An 11560-nucleotide genomic window follows, 5' to 3' on the forward strand; every position below is an offset into this window, starting at 1 on the left:
AGACTGAAAGACTTAGTCGTGGTTTCTGCAGTAAAGACTGGGAAATCCCCAGAAAAGGTATAATGACAGGTGTGTGGCTGTGTTGTTAACATTGTGAGAGTTCCCTTGTCTAATCCATCTGAGCTTTATTCAACTAAAAAGACCTTTAACATCTCTAGCTATGCGAGCTGCTGCTAAGTCACTTCAGTCGTGTCCGACTCTCTGCGACCCCAGAGACGGCAGCCCACAAGGCTCCCCTGTCCCTGGGATTCTCCAGGCAAGAACACTGGAGTGAGTTGCCATGTCCTTCTCCAATGCAGGAAAGTGAAAAGTGAAAGTGAAATCACTCAGTCGTGTCCGACTTTTAGTGACGCCATGGACTGCAGCCTACCAGGCTCCTCTGTCCACAGGGATTTTCCAGGCAAGAGTACTGGAGTGGGGTGCCATTGCCGTCTCCACTAGCTATGTGAGGGACTATGCTAATTCTGCAGGTGATGTTATAGAGCTGTGCTTCCAAAGAAACATAATCCTGCCTCCCAGGGGACATCTGACGATGTTTGGAGACATTATTGGTTGTCACAACAGGGGTGAGTGATGTTACTGGCATCTAGTGACTAGAGGCCAGAGATGTCGCTCAGCGTATGAGGAGAGCCCTTGACAATGAAGAATTCTCCAGTCCAAAATGTCAGTCGTGCTCAGGTGGAGAAGCCTCACTGTAGAGAAAGACCTGGGACCAGTAGGGGTGCTGAGACCACCACTGAAAAATAGACATTCCCTCCCTCCACCCCAAACACAGCATCTCTAGGTGTGAGTGCTGGGAATCTGCATTGTCATGTTTCCAGGTGGTCTTTGCTAACACACACCCAAGTTTGAGAAGCTCAGCTGTTAGCGACCAGGTCACTCTTTAGTGGCAGGAGCAAGACCTTGAGGGGAAAGGCTGGGGGCAAGGTTATAACCTAGCACAGTGGAGGATGCAAGCATGAAGCAAGGCCAGGTATACTGACCATTATAACCAGGCCAGAGACCAAGCCCTTGCTCAAAGCTTTGCACACATCAGCACACTGCCTCCCATGGAGGATTCTAGTGAGTAGAAGTCCCTCACCTGAGAATGTGCCATGAGACAGAGGCAGGGTCGAGGCTGATGTCCACTTCTGTCACAGCCACTGTGGACAACAGTTAGGGCAAGGTGCTGAGAAATTGCTTCGGGAATTCAGAGAAAGACCATGAAATGAGATGAGTGGGAGGCAAGGCTTCAAGGAAAAGATTCCTTGGAGAACTGCAAGATTTCCCGGTGGAGGAGGACAGCGAACAGCAGTGCAGAGCAAAGCAGGACACTCGTGGGTCCTAAAGAAGACCCCTCTGTCTCACTGTGGGGTCCTTCCTTGGGTTTTCAGTGCTAGAGTATCAATACTAAAGGTTCCATGTAATTTCCTTCTGGTCAAGATGAACAATTTTTCTTAGTCTCTTCGTTTTGAAGTGGCTTCCCTGGTGGCTCAGACAATAAAGAATCCACCTCCAACGCAGAAAACCGGGGTCTGAACTCTGGGTTGGGAAGATCCCCTGGAGAAGGGCATGACAACCCACTCCAGTATTCTTGCCTGGAAAATCCCTGTGGACAGAGGAGCCAGGCAGGCTATAGTCCATGGGGTTGCAAAGAGTTGGACAAGACTGAGCGACTAACTCATTTTGGAGCCTTAGTGTTATTTATTTGTTAGTTTGCTTATTTTAGTAAAATGATGTGTGAGGTGGTTTTTCCTGCACAAATTATTTTTTTAATTACTTCTACAGTGTATTAATATATGAAACAACTGGTTTTGTTTGGATTGCCAACCCCCATATAAGATTTAATTTGTTATGGTATTTAATCTCACCTGTAATGATATAAGTACACTGTGGAAATAAAATGTCGTTTAAGTCTGGCTTCTTACCAAATTTTCTCTGCACAAAAATACATTTTCTCAAGATGTTTAAAATTCAGTGTTTCAGTTATTGTCAATATGCAGGTTTCCCTAAAGCCCATATCTGATAATTCATAGTCTTTTATTCTTTCTACTGACCTTTGGAATGTGAATTAATTCCTTATTTTAACTTTTGTGATATGGCACAGTTTAAGAAAAAGTATTTCACAAATATTATTGTTATAAAGTGTTTATTTCACACATCTTCTTTAAATTTCATTTTATAATCATTCAATCAGGGTTAAGATTAGGGCTAGGTGAGTTACATGCCTAGGGCACAATGTTTAAGGAGGCCCTCAAATCTCAGGATTGTACAGATGTCAACCCTGAATTTGCCCAGGGCTGAATGTAAGTATCTCCTTAAATATTTTGCCCCAGGGACCTACCTCAACTCACCCTAGTCCTGGTCTTGAATGCAGCATATATTTATTAAACATCTATTGTGTGGCGCACAACAGCGGTGAATGAGACAACCAAGGTCTCTTCTAGGAGTTTACATTCTTCAGGGTAGGTTTAACTTTGTTGAGTTTGAATCACAGTTGATTTTCTGGAATAGCCAACTGGTTGATTCCAATCTCCTTTCTCTGCTTATTTTGCTTTCAGTTAGGTGGCCATGACTCTCTGGCAGAGACTCAACTGGAAGTGCTGAGGGCTATGGGAGAAATCTCCCATATCTTTTGCCTCCTCCTGCCTTAAACAAGAATGTGACATCAGGAGCTGTGGCAGCCTTTCTGTAATTGTGAAGAAAAGGCCAAGGAAATCACAAAGATATCAACCTAGAACCCAAGCATCACTGAGCTACCAAACTGGTATAGCCAACTACTGGACTCCACCCTCCCATCATGTGAAAAATATAGCTTCTATTTGCTTAATCCAATGCTGATCAGGTCCTCTGTTACTTGAAGCCAAAAGTATTCCTAACTGATATATCTGGCAAAAGCTTATTCCTGCAGTGTTTAAACTGACCCTAGATTTCAAATTTTACCTGGCTAAAATAACTAGCAATCCAGTAGGAGAGCGTTGGCTCCTCTGAGAACTGGGAGAAAACATAAAGTAAAATTTTTCTCTCAGAAGAATTTCATCAACACTTAGCAGCTGCTTCAGCATTTTTGGCTATCAAGGAGACTGGGGGGAAACTGCTTAGCATGATAGTCAAGGATTCGTGTAACTACTACTGTTCATGGGGTTCTCTGGTTGGATGGCATCACCAACTCAATGGACATGAGTTTGAGCAAACTCCGGGAGATAGTGAAGAATGGAGAAGCCTGGCATGCTGCAGTCCATGGGTCACAAAAAGTCAGACACAACTTAGCGAATGAACAGCAACAAGTAACTAACACAATGTAATATGAGCCCAGGTTTGATAGGCACAGAGGCACCAGGGTTAAGGGGTCCTTGTCATAATGAGCATCCCCTGGGAATCTCCAGAGGCAGGAGCTGTCTTAACAGCACTCCCCTGGTTCCTTCTCCAACTCACTCTTCCCCTCCACTCTGTCTTGAGCCTCTGGGGTTTTACCAGGAAATTGCTTGCAATCTATTCTAGTCAGGCAACCTGCCAGATCTTAAAGAAGCAGAGTAAGAAAATATATAAACTACCCAAAGGTAAAAGCAAGGCTTTGGCTGGATTTGTGTACAAAATGCAAATGAATCAAGGTAAATTGGAAGTGGTCAAATAAGAGATGGCAAGAGTGAACGTCAACATTTTAGGAATTAGTGAACTAAAATGGAGAGGAATGGGCGAATTTAACTCAGATGACCATTATATCTACTACTGTGGGCAAGAATCCTTTAGAAGAAATGGAGTAGCCCTCATAGTCAACAAAAGAGTCCAAAATGCAATACTTGGGTGCAGTCTCAAAAATGACAGAAAGATCTCTGTTCGTTTCCAAGGCAAACTGTTCAATATCATAGTAATTCCAGTCTATGCCCTGACCAGTAATGCCGAAGAAGCTGAAGTTGAATAGTTCTATGAAGACCTACAACACCTTCTAGAACTAATATCCAAAAAAGATGTATTTTTCATTATAGGGGACTGGAATGCAAAAGTAGGAAGTCAAGAGATACTTTGGAGCAACAGGCAAATTTGCCCTTGGAGTACAAAATGAAGCAGGCAAAGGCTAACAGAGTTTTGCCAAGAGAATGCACTGGTCACAGCAAACACCCTCTCCCAACAACACAAGAGACAACTCTACACATGGACATCACAGATGGTGCAGCCTTCTTTGCAGCCAAAGACGGAGAAGCTCTATACAGTCAGCAAAAACAAGAGTGGGAGCTGACTGTGGCTCAGATCATGAACTCCTTATTGCCAAATTCAGACTTAAATTGAAGAAAGTAGGGAAAACCACTAGACCATTCAGGTATGACCCAAATAAAATCCCTTAAATTATACAGTGGAAGTGAGAAATAGATTCAAGGGATTGGATCTGATAGAGTGCCTGAAGAACTATGGATAGAGGTTCACGACATTGTACAGGAGGAAGGGATCAAGACCATCCCCAAGGAAAAGAAATGCTAAAAGGCAAAATGGTTGTTTGAGGAAGCCTTACAAAAAGCTGAGAAAAGAAGAGAAGTGAAAGGCAAAGGAGAAAAGGAAAGATATACACATTTGAATGCAGAGTTTCAAAGAATAGCAAAGAGAGATAAGAAAGCATTCCTCAATGACCAATGCAAAGCAGAGGAAAACAATAGAATGGGAAAGACTAGAGATCTCTTCAAGAAAAGTAGAGATACCAAGGAAATATTTCATGCAAAGATGGGTACAATAAAGGACAGAAGTTGTATGGACCTAAGAGAAGCAGAAGATATTAAGAAGAGGTGGCAAGAATACACAGAAGAACTATACAAAAAAGATATTCATGACCAAGATAATCACAATGGTGTGATCACTCAACTAGAGCCAGACATCCTGGAATGCAAAGTCAAGTGGGCCTTAGGAAGCGTTGCTACAAACAAAGCTAGTGGAGGTGATGGAATTCCAGCTGAGCTATTTGAAAAAATAAAAAATGATGCTGTGAAAGTGCTGCACTCAATATGCCAGCAAATTTGAAAAAGACCAGTGGCCACAGGACTGGAAAAGGTCAGTTTTCATTCCAATCCCAAATAAGGGAAATGCCAAAGAATGTTCAAACTGCTGCACTATTGCACTCATCTCACGCACTAGCAAAGCAATGCTCAAAATTCTCTAAGTCAGGCTTCAACAGTATGTGAACTGTGAACTTCTCAATGTTCAAGCTGGATTTAGAAAATCTAGAGGAATGCTGGGTGCTTTTGAACTGTGGTGTTGAAGAAGACTATTAAGAGTCCCTTGGAATGCAAAGAGATCCAACCAGTCCATGCTAAAGGAAATCAATCCTGAATATTCATTGGAAGTACTGATTCTGAAGCTGAAACTCCAATACTTTGACCAACTGATACGAAGAACTGACTCACTGGAAAAAAAAAAAAAACCTGATGCTTGGAAAGATTGAAGCAGCTTGGGAGGGATCAGATAGTTGGATGGCATCACTGGCTCAATGGATATGAGTTTGAGCAAACTCTGGGAGCTGGTGATGGACAGGGAAGCCTGCCATGCTGCAGTCCATGGGGTTGCAAATATTAGAACTTGACTGAGCGACTGAACTGAACTGAAATAAACATTTCTTCCAAACTCCCTGGTTTTAATGAAGACACCATAAGAACCAGCCATGTAACTTCTAAATATCCCATTTTTCAGGTGCCGTAAGACCTTGGCAACAGTGATTTCAAACCCACTGCAAAGACCAAGCCCAAGTGTACGTTTTCCTCCACTTTTCAGTTCAGTTCAGTTCAGTCGCTCAGTCGTGTCCGACTCTTTGCAAACCCATGATTTGCAGCACGCCAGGCCTCCGTGTCCATCACCAACTCCCAGAGTTCACTCAGACTCACATCCACCGAGTCAGTGATGCCATCCAGCCATCTCATCCTCTGTCGTCCCCTTCTCCTCCTGCCCCCAATCCCTCCCAGCATCAGAGTCTTTTCCAATGACTCAACTCTTCACATGAGGTGGCCAAAGTACTGGAGTTTCAGCTTTAGCATCATTCCTTCCAAAGAACACCCAGGGCTGATCTCCTTCAGAATGGACTGGTTGGATCTCCTTGCAGTCCGAGGGACTCTCAAGAGTCTTCTCCAACACCACAGTTCAAAAGCATCAATTCTTTGGCGCTCAGCCTTCTTCACAGTCCAACTCTCCATAAAGCATCAGCTGTGTCACCACTTGCTTTTTTGCAGTATTAGTTACCAAAATCACCTACTTAATAATTATTTTACATTTACTTAAAATGCTCTTTTTGGAATCATTTGTCTATTTAATGTTTATTTTATAGCCACTTTATTTGCAACCTATGTGCTCTTAATTGATACTTCTAGAAAGCCAAAAAAGTGTTAATGGATAGAAATTCAATATCAGAATGCCACCTTCAGTGTAAGGATTGTGCCCAGCTACTCATAACAGAAACAGCTTGATTTTTCCTAAAAATGGTAGAGGTAGACTTTTCTTTCATATCAAAGAAGTCTGGAGGCAGTTTGAGTAGTCATCAAGGTCCAGAAAAACTACTACCTTTTACCTTACCATGGTTGTTTTTCCTCAGAGATGCCTAAAGTTACAAAATAAGTACAGCAGTGCCAGCCATTACATCACCCTCCAGGTGACCAGAAAGACAGATGTGAAGGCAAGAAGAATGCACTTCCCAGCTCAATCAGCCTTTTATAAAATGATTCCCAGAAGACTCTACCCAACTTCTTTCATTTAAATCTCATTGGTCACTCCTGCAAAAGAGGCTGGTTCTGTGGTCTCAATGTTTGTGTCCCCCCCAAATTCATATGATGAAATCCTAATTCCCAAAGATGATAGTATTAGGAGTTGGGGCCTTTGGGAGGTGCTTAGGTTTTGAGAGCAAATTAGTACCTTGTAAAAGATCCCCTGCAGAGACCCCTCACCCTTTCTGCCACAAGTGAGAAGCCATCCTTGTACCAGTTAAAGGGCCTTGACCCTTTAACCATGCTGGGTGCTTGACCTTAGACTTTCCAGCCTCCAAGACTATGAGAAATGACTATCTGTTATTCATAAGCTGCCCAGTCTGTAGTATTTTTTTACAGCAGCCCAGATGAACTAAGACAGCTAGGAAACCTAATGTTAAGCTGGAGACTTTGCCATGCTCCGGGTTCTGTTTACAAAGAGGAAGAGACTGGTAGAGATATTAGAGTCCCTCCAGAAAGTAACAGTGTAAGAACTTCTAAATCAGTTTATTTCACAATCTCACCTGCAGCCTGAGGTTTTTGGAGGCAGATGGGGCCATAAGACCACCCTGATGGAAGACACTAAGCCAAGTCCTGGGAGCAAAAGTTAGCACCTTGGTGATTTCTCACTCCTCAAACTCAGTTGTTCCAAAATGAATAAGGTCATCTTAACACATGCTGTTATCAAGCATACTCTGAGTTTAGACAAACATAGCCTAAGATGAACTAGGCCTGAGGACATCAAATCACAGCCCATGGGCTGAATTTGCTCCTCTGCCTAGTTTGGTAAATAAAGTTTTATTAGAAAATAGCCACATATGTTTGCTTATGTGTTACCTGTGGCTGTTTTCAACCCACAACTGCCAAGCTGAATAGCTGCTACAGAGACCTTCTGGCCTACAAAGCTTTGACTATTCAGCATCTGATCCTATACAGTAGTAGGGTTTCTTAGGTGGCTCAGTGGTAAAGAATCAGGAGAAGCAGATATGGGTTCAATCCCTGGGTGGGGAAGATCCCCTGGAGGAGGAAGTGGCAACCCACTCCAGTATTCTTGCCTGGAGAATCCCAAGGACAGAGGAGTCTGGTGGGCTATGGTCCACGGGTTCGCAGAGTCAAACACACCTGAGCGACTAACACACACACACACACAATTGCTTGACAATTCTGCGTTGGTTTCTGCCTTACAGCCACGTGAATCAGCCGTAAGTACTGCCCTGCTCACACAAATGACACTGTACACTTTGAAGTATTGGGGAAATCTTAATTCTATTTGGCTTCAGGTTTTGAAAATATGTAGGAGCACTGGAGGGAAAACAGGGTCCTGGGTGGCAATGGAATCATGCCTGGAGGTGTGCAAGAACATCATGGATGGTGGGAACGTTCACGGACATTAGTGTCCCATGGAGGCAGCCGTGGCCTTTCTGCACCCACAGTGATCATTCCTGTAACACTGTCTTCTCCCAAATGCCAGTGTTTGTTTCTGGAACATAGAAAACTGCTTCTACGCACCTTGCTGTTTTTTAATATACAAAACTGAGACCAGAATGAAGATCAAAAATTTGTAAGGAAAATTCAGTAGGGTGAAGTCTGTTGAATGTATTAATTAAAGAGATGAAAGAAAAAGCTGATACCAGAAACTAAACACTCTGCTCTTTGCACCTGCGCACCCATCATAACTGCAAGTTACCAGGCGAGGCATGTCCCTTGAGACCAAGAGCTCCTCCCGTGCAGAGACACCAGACTTTCCTCAATCCCTTATTCCACTATCAATCTCCTAAATCTCCTCAGCCTCTGGATTATCTTTCACTGAAAGTGAAAGTGTTAGTCACTCAGTTGTGTCTGACTCTGCGACCCCAAGGACTGTAGCCTGCCAGGTCCCTCTGTCCATGGGATTCTCCAGGCAAGAATACTGGAATGGGTTGACATGCCCTCTTCCAGGGGATCTTCCCAACCCAGGGATCATACCCAGGTCTCCTGCACTGCAGGCAGATTCTTTACCATGAGTCACCAGGGATGCTGAGCTCAATATTCTGTTTGCCCAGCCCCTCCCCTGCCCCATTCTCCATCCACATCTGTGCTACAGGAGGTTGACCTCTATGAACTGCATTAACCAGATTTCTTTGCTTTAAGGCTTCAGGTGAATTCAGCTCACAGGAGGCACCAGCAGGGAGATCAGAGGGCAAGCAGAGAAAGTATTAGTGGCTCAGTCATGTTCAACTCTTTTCGATCTCTTACACCCAACAGCTTATACCTCTCACTCCCCCATCCTCAGACTCCTCCTCCCTCTCTATATCTGTAACCATCTGCTCCCTTTCATTCATGAATCTGCAGTGGTCCCTCAGCCCTAGACTCCCTCCAGCTCTCACCCTTCAAAGCCAAACTACTTGGAAGAGACTCTGTTTTTAACTTTCTCATGCCCCATTCCTACTTCAGTCCACGGCAGTCTGGTCTTCACTCTGTCACTCCAGAGAACATACACTCAGGAAGTCATTACCAGCCTGACTGCCAACTTCAACAGTCACCCTATTTCACTCCTGCCAGCAAGACCTTTTTCAATCCTTCTTGAAACTCTTCTCTCAATGTCTATGAATCTAACTTCCTATCTCCCTTCCTCTCGGGTCTGATCTCTTTGGTGTCTCCCTTGTCTTTAAACGCTACTATTTTCCAGGATTCAATGATTTATCCTCTTCTCACTCTCATATATCCTGCAGCAATCTCAGCCTCATCCACTGTTTATTACAACTCATCCCATATCTTTATTCCAACTTGTTCACTCTCCTCAGCCTCAGAGCCAGATCTCAAATTTCCACACAAAACATGCACTTTAATAACCTACAAACATTGCAAGTTTAATGTACCAGAACCAAATTTATTATCTTTGCCTCCTTATTATTCCTTGCCTCAGGAAATGGCAACACCATTTTCCAGGTCATTAACTGAACATCATCCTAGGCTCCTTTTAACCCTCTGCCTTGAATTAGCAGCCAATTCCCTAAAATATCACCATTTTGACACCTCCGGAATCTGTTCCTTCCCCTGCCTCCATTGCCATGGATACCACTTTAGCCCAGGACCTGGTCTTCTCCTATTTCCATTGTGGAAATTTCCCCTCAACTGGTTCCCAGCCTCCAATCTTGTCCTTCCAATCTATCATTCAGATGACTGGCCGAGTGATCTTCATAACATGGAAATCCGAACTGCATACTCAAGTCTAAGATCCTTTGGTTGCTCCCCACTGTGTACAGGTAAAGAGCAAACATCTTAGCATTTGATGTGTACATTGGCCCTGCCTATCTCTCCAGTCTTTTTTCTACTAATCTCCATCCCTTCACAATCTATTCTACATCCATACTCACTCATACTCCACAAACACATCATGGTGTTCTGGACCTCTGTGCCTTTGTACATGAACTCCCATTTTCAGGAACACCCTCCATCCCTTGTTGGTCTAGGGAAATCCTACTCTTCCTTGTAGAACCACTATGGTGAAGCCTCATATAACCACTGTCTTCAGAGCGAAACAGCCTGCATCTTCCTTGGTATAATCTGTGCAAAGCCCACAGACATCCACACTGCACTATGACATAACTTCTCTTTCAGGACTGCCTCTCCTGCTAGGTCCTTAAAGGCATAGACCTTTAAGTTTCCTGTTATCATATTATCAACACTTAACAGAATACTACAGACTACTACTGGAATTCATCATTAGTATTATTAGATAATTACTATTTGAATAGAAATACAAATGAATGTTCACAATTTAAATCTCACTATTTAAAATACACAATGACAAAATTAAAGGATTTCTGTAGTTGTAAGATTTTGAGGAAAAAATAAGAGATTTAAAAACAAGAGAGAATTCCATCTACTTAGTATGTTTTAACTATGCCCCAGACTGGAGGCCAAGGGGGTGGACACCTGGATAAATGGCATTACCATTTGCTAAGGTTCTTTTCAACTTCGTGACCAATCCAATCAACTCTTTAGTAAAATTTTTAACATACTGTGTCAGTTTAATAAGAATTCTGATTCTTATCTGATTCTAAGTGGTCAGTTCAGCAGGCAAGGTGTCACAGAAATAACATAACAGAATGTTAGACAAACCAAAGTCTAAAGCAAAGCTCAATCTTTTCATTGTTTTTAACTTGGAGATATTTAACCTTCCTGAAGCTGTTTTATCAATGGTCATACAGGCTCCTTACAGCAATTTACCCAAACACTTCACACTCAAGCACCCAGGACCTAGTGACTGCTCACTGATGGTTGTTTCCTTCTCCTTTACTGAAGGAAATTGATTTTCTACATGCTTATCCAAGCACCCTACACAAAGATGACAAAAACCTCTCCCAGTACCAGGCCATTTCCATGCTAGACCGCCAGCCAAGAATGCTCATAAACATTTTGATTTTCTTTTTAGAAAGTCACATCTACTGTCTTCTTTCCTTTTTAGCTAAAGTGAAACAAAAGTGATCAAATCAATATAGTGTTAATGGAAAAAAAAACTTTGATTTACCTTAAATGCTAATCTGTTGCCACCAGTTGCTTTGAACTGAAACTATGGACGCTCTCTCTTGCAACTGGGAAGACTGGTCCCCTCCCATCCCCCTTTGCCCCTCCCTTTTACCTTCCATCCTCACCCCTCCTGATCTGCCTTCTTCCTGACAATTGGATATCTTGGAATCACTACTGCAAACTTACAGTCTCATTGGCTCAGCTCACTGTCAATCGTGATCCCGGCCCTACCTTTTCTTGAGTTTACACTTCTGTTGCCTAGGAAATGCAGTGACCGTCAAAGCCTGAGCTGTTTACCCTAGGAGAGAAGCCAGCCGGAAGTTGACTGGCAATTGTTTGGTTTCTAAAAGGGCATA

At 43.1% G+C, this 11560-nt stretch overlaps 1 protein-coding gene across 7 annotated transcripts in view; it reads right to left on the minus strand.

The window, feature by feature from the left end:
* CAPSL (calcyphosine like) overlaps positions 1-11351 on the minus strand; it is a 35179-nt gene extending 23828 nt beyond the window's left edge. For 6 of the 7 annotated variants that reach the window (XR_015148651.1, XM_086361404.1, XM_086361410.1 and 3 more), the window contains exon 1: positions 11206-11316. The gene's annotated coding sequence lies outside the window, so the exon portion shown is untranslated. Of the gene's footprint in view, positions 1-11205 lie in introns of all 7 variants that reach the window. The other variant, XM_086361406.1, reaches the window with a different exon arrangement.
* Between the last annotated feature and the right edge of the window lie 209 nt (positions 11352-11560).

This window comes from Bos grunniens, chromosome 20, assembly GCF_055505025.1.
Source record: "Bos grunniens cultivar Pamir isolate PY7600 chromosome 20, Bosgru_T2T1.0, whole genome shotgun sequence".
In the NCBI taxonomy this organism is placed as follows: Eukaryota; Metazoa; Chordata; class Mammalia; order Artiodactyla; family Bovidae; genus Bos; species Bos grunniens.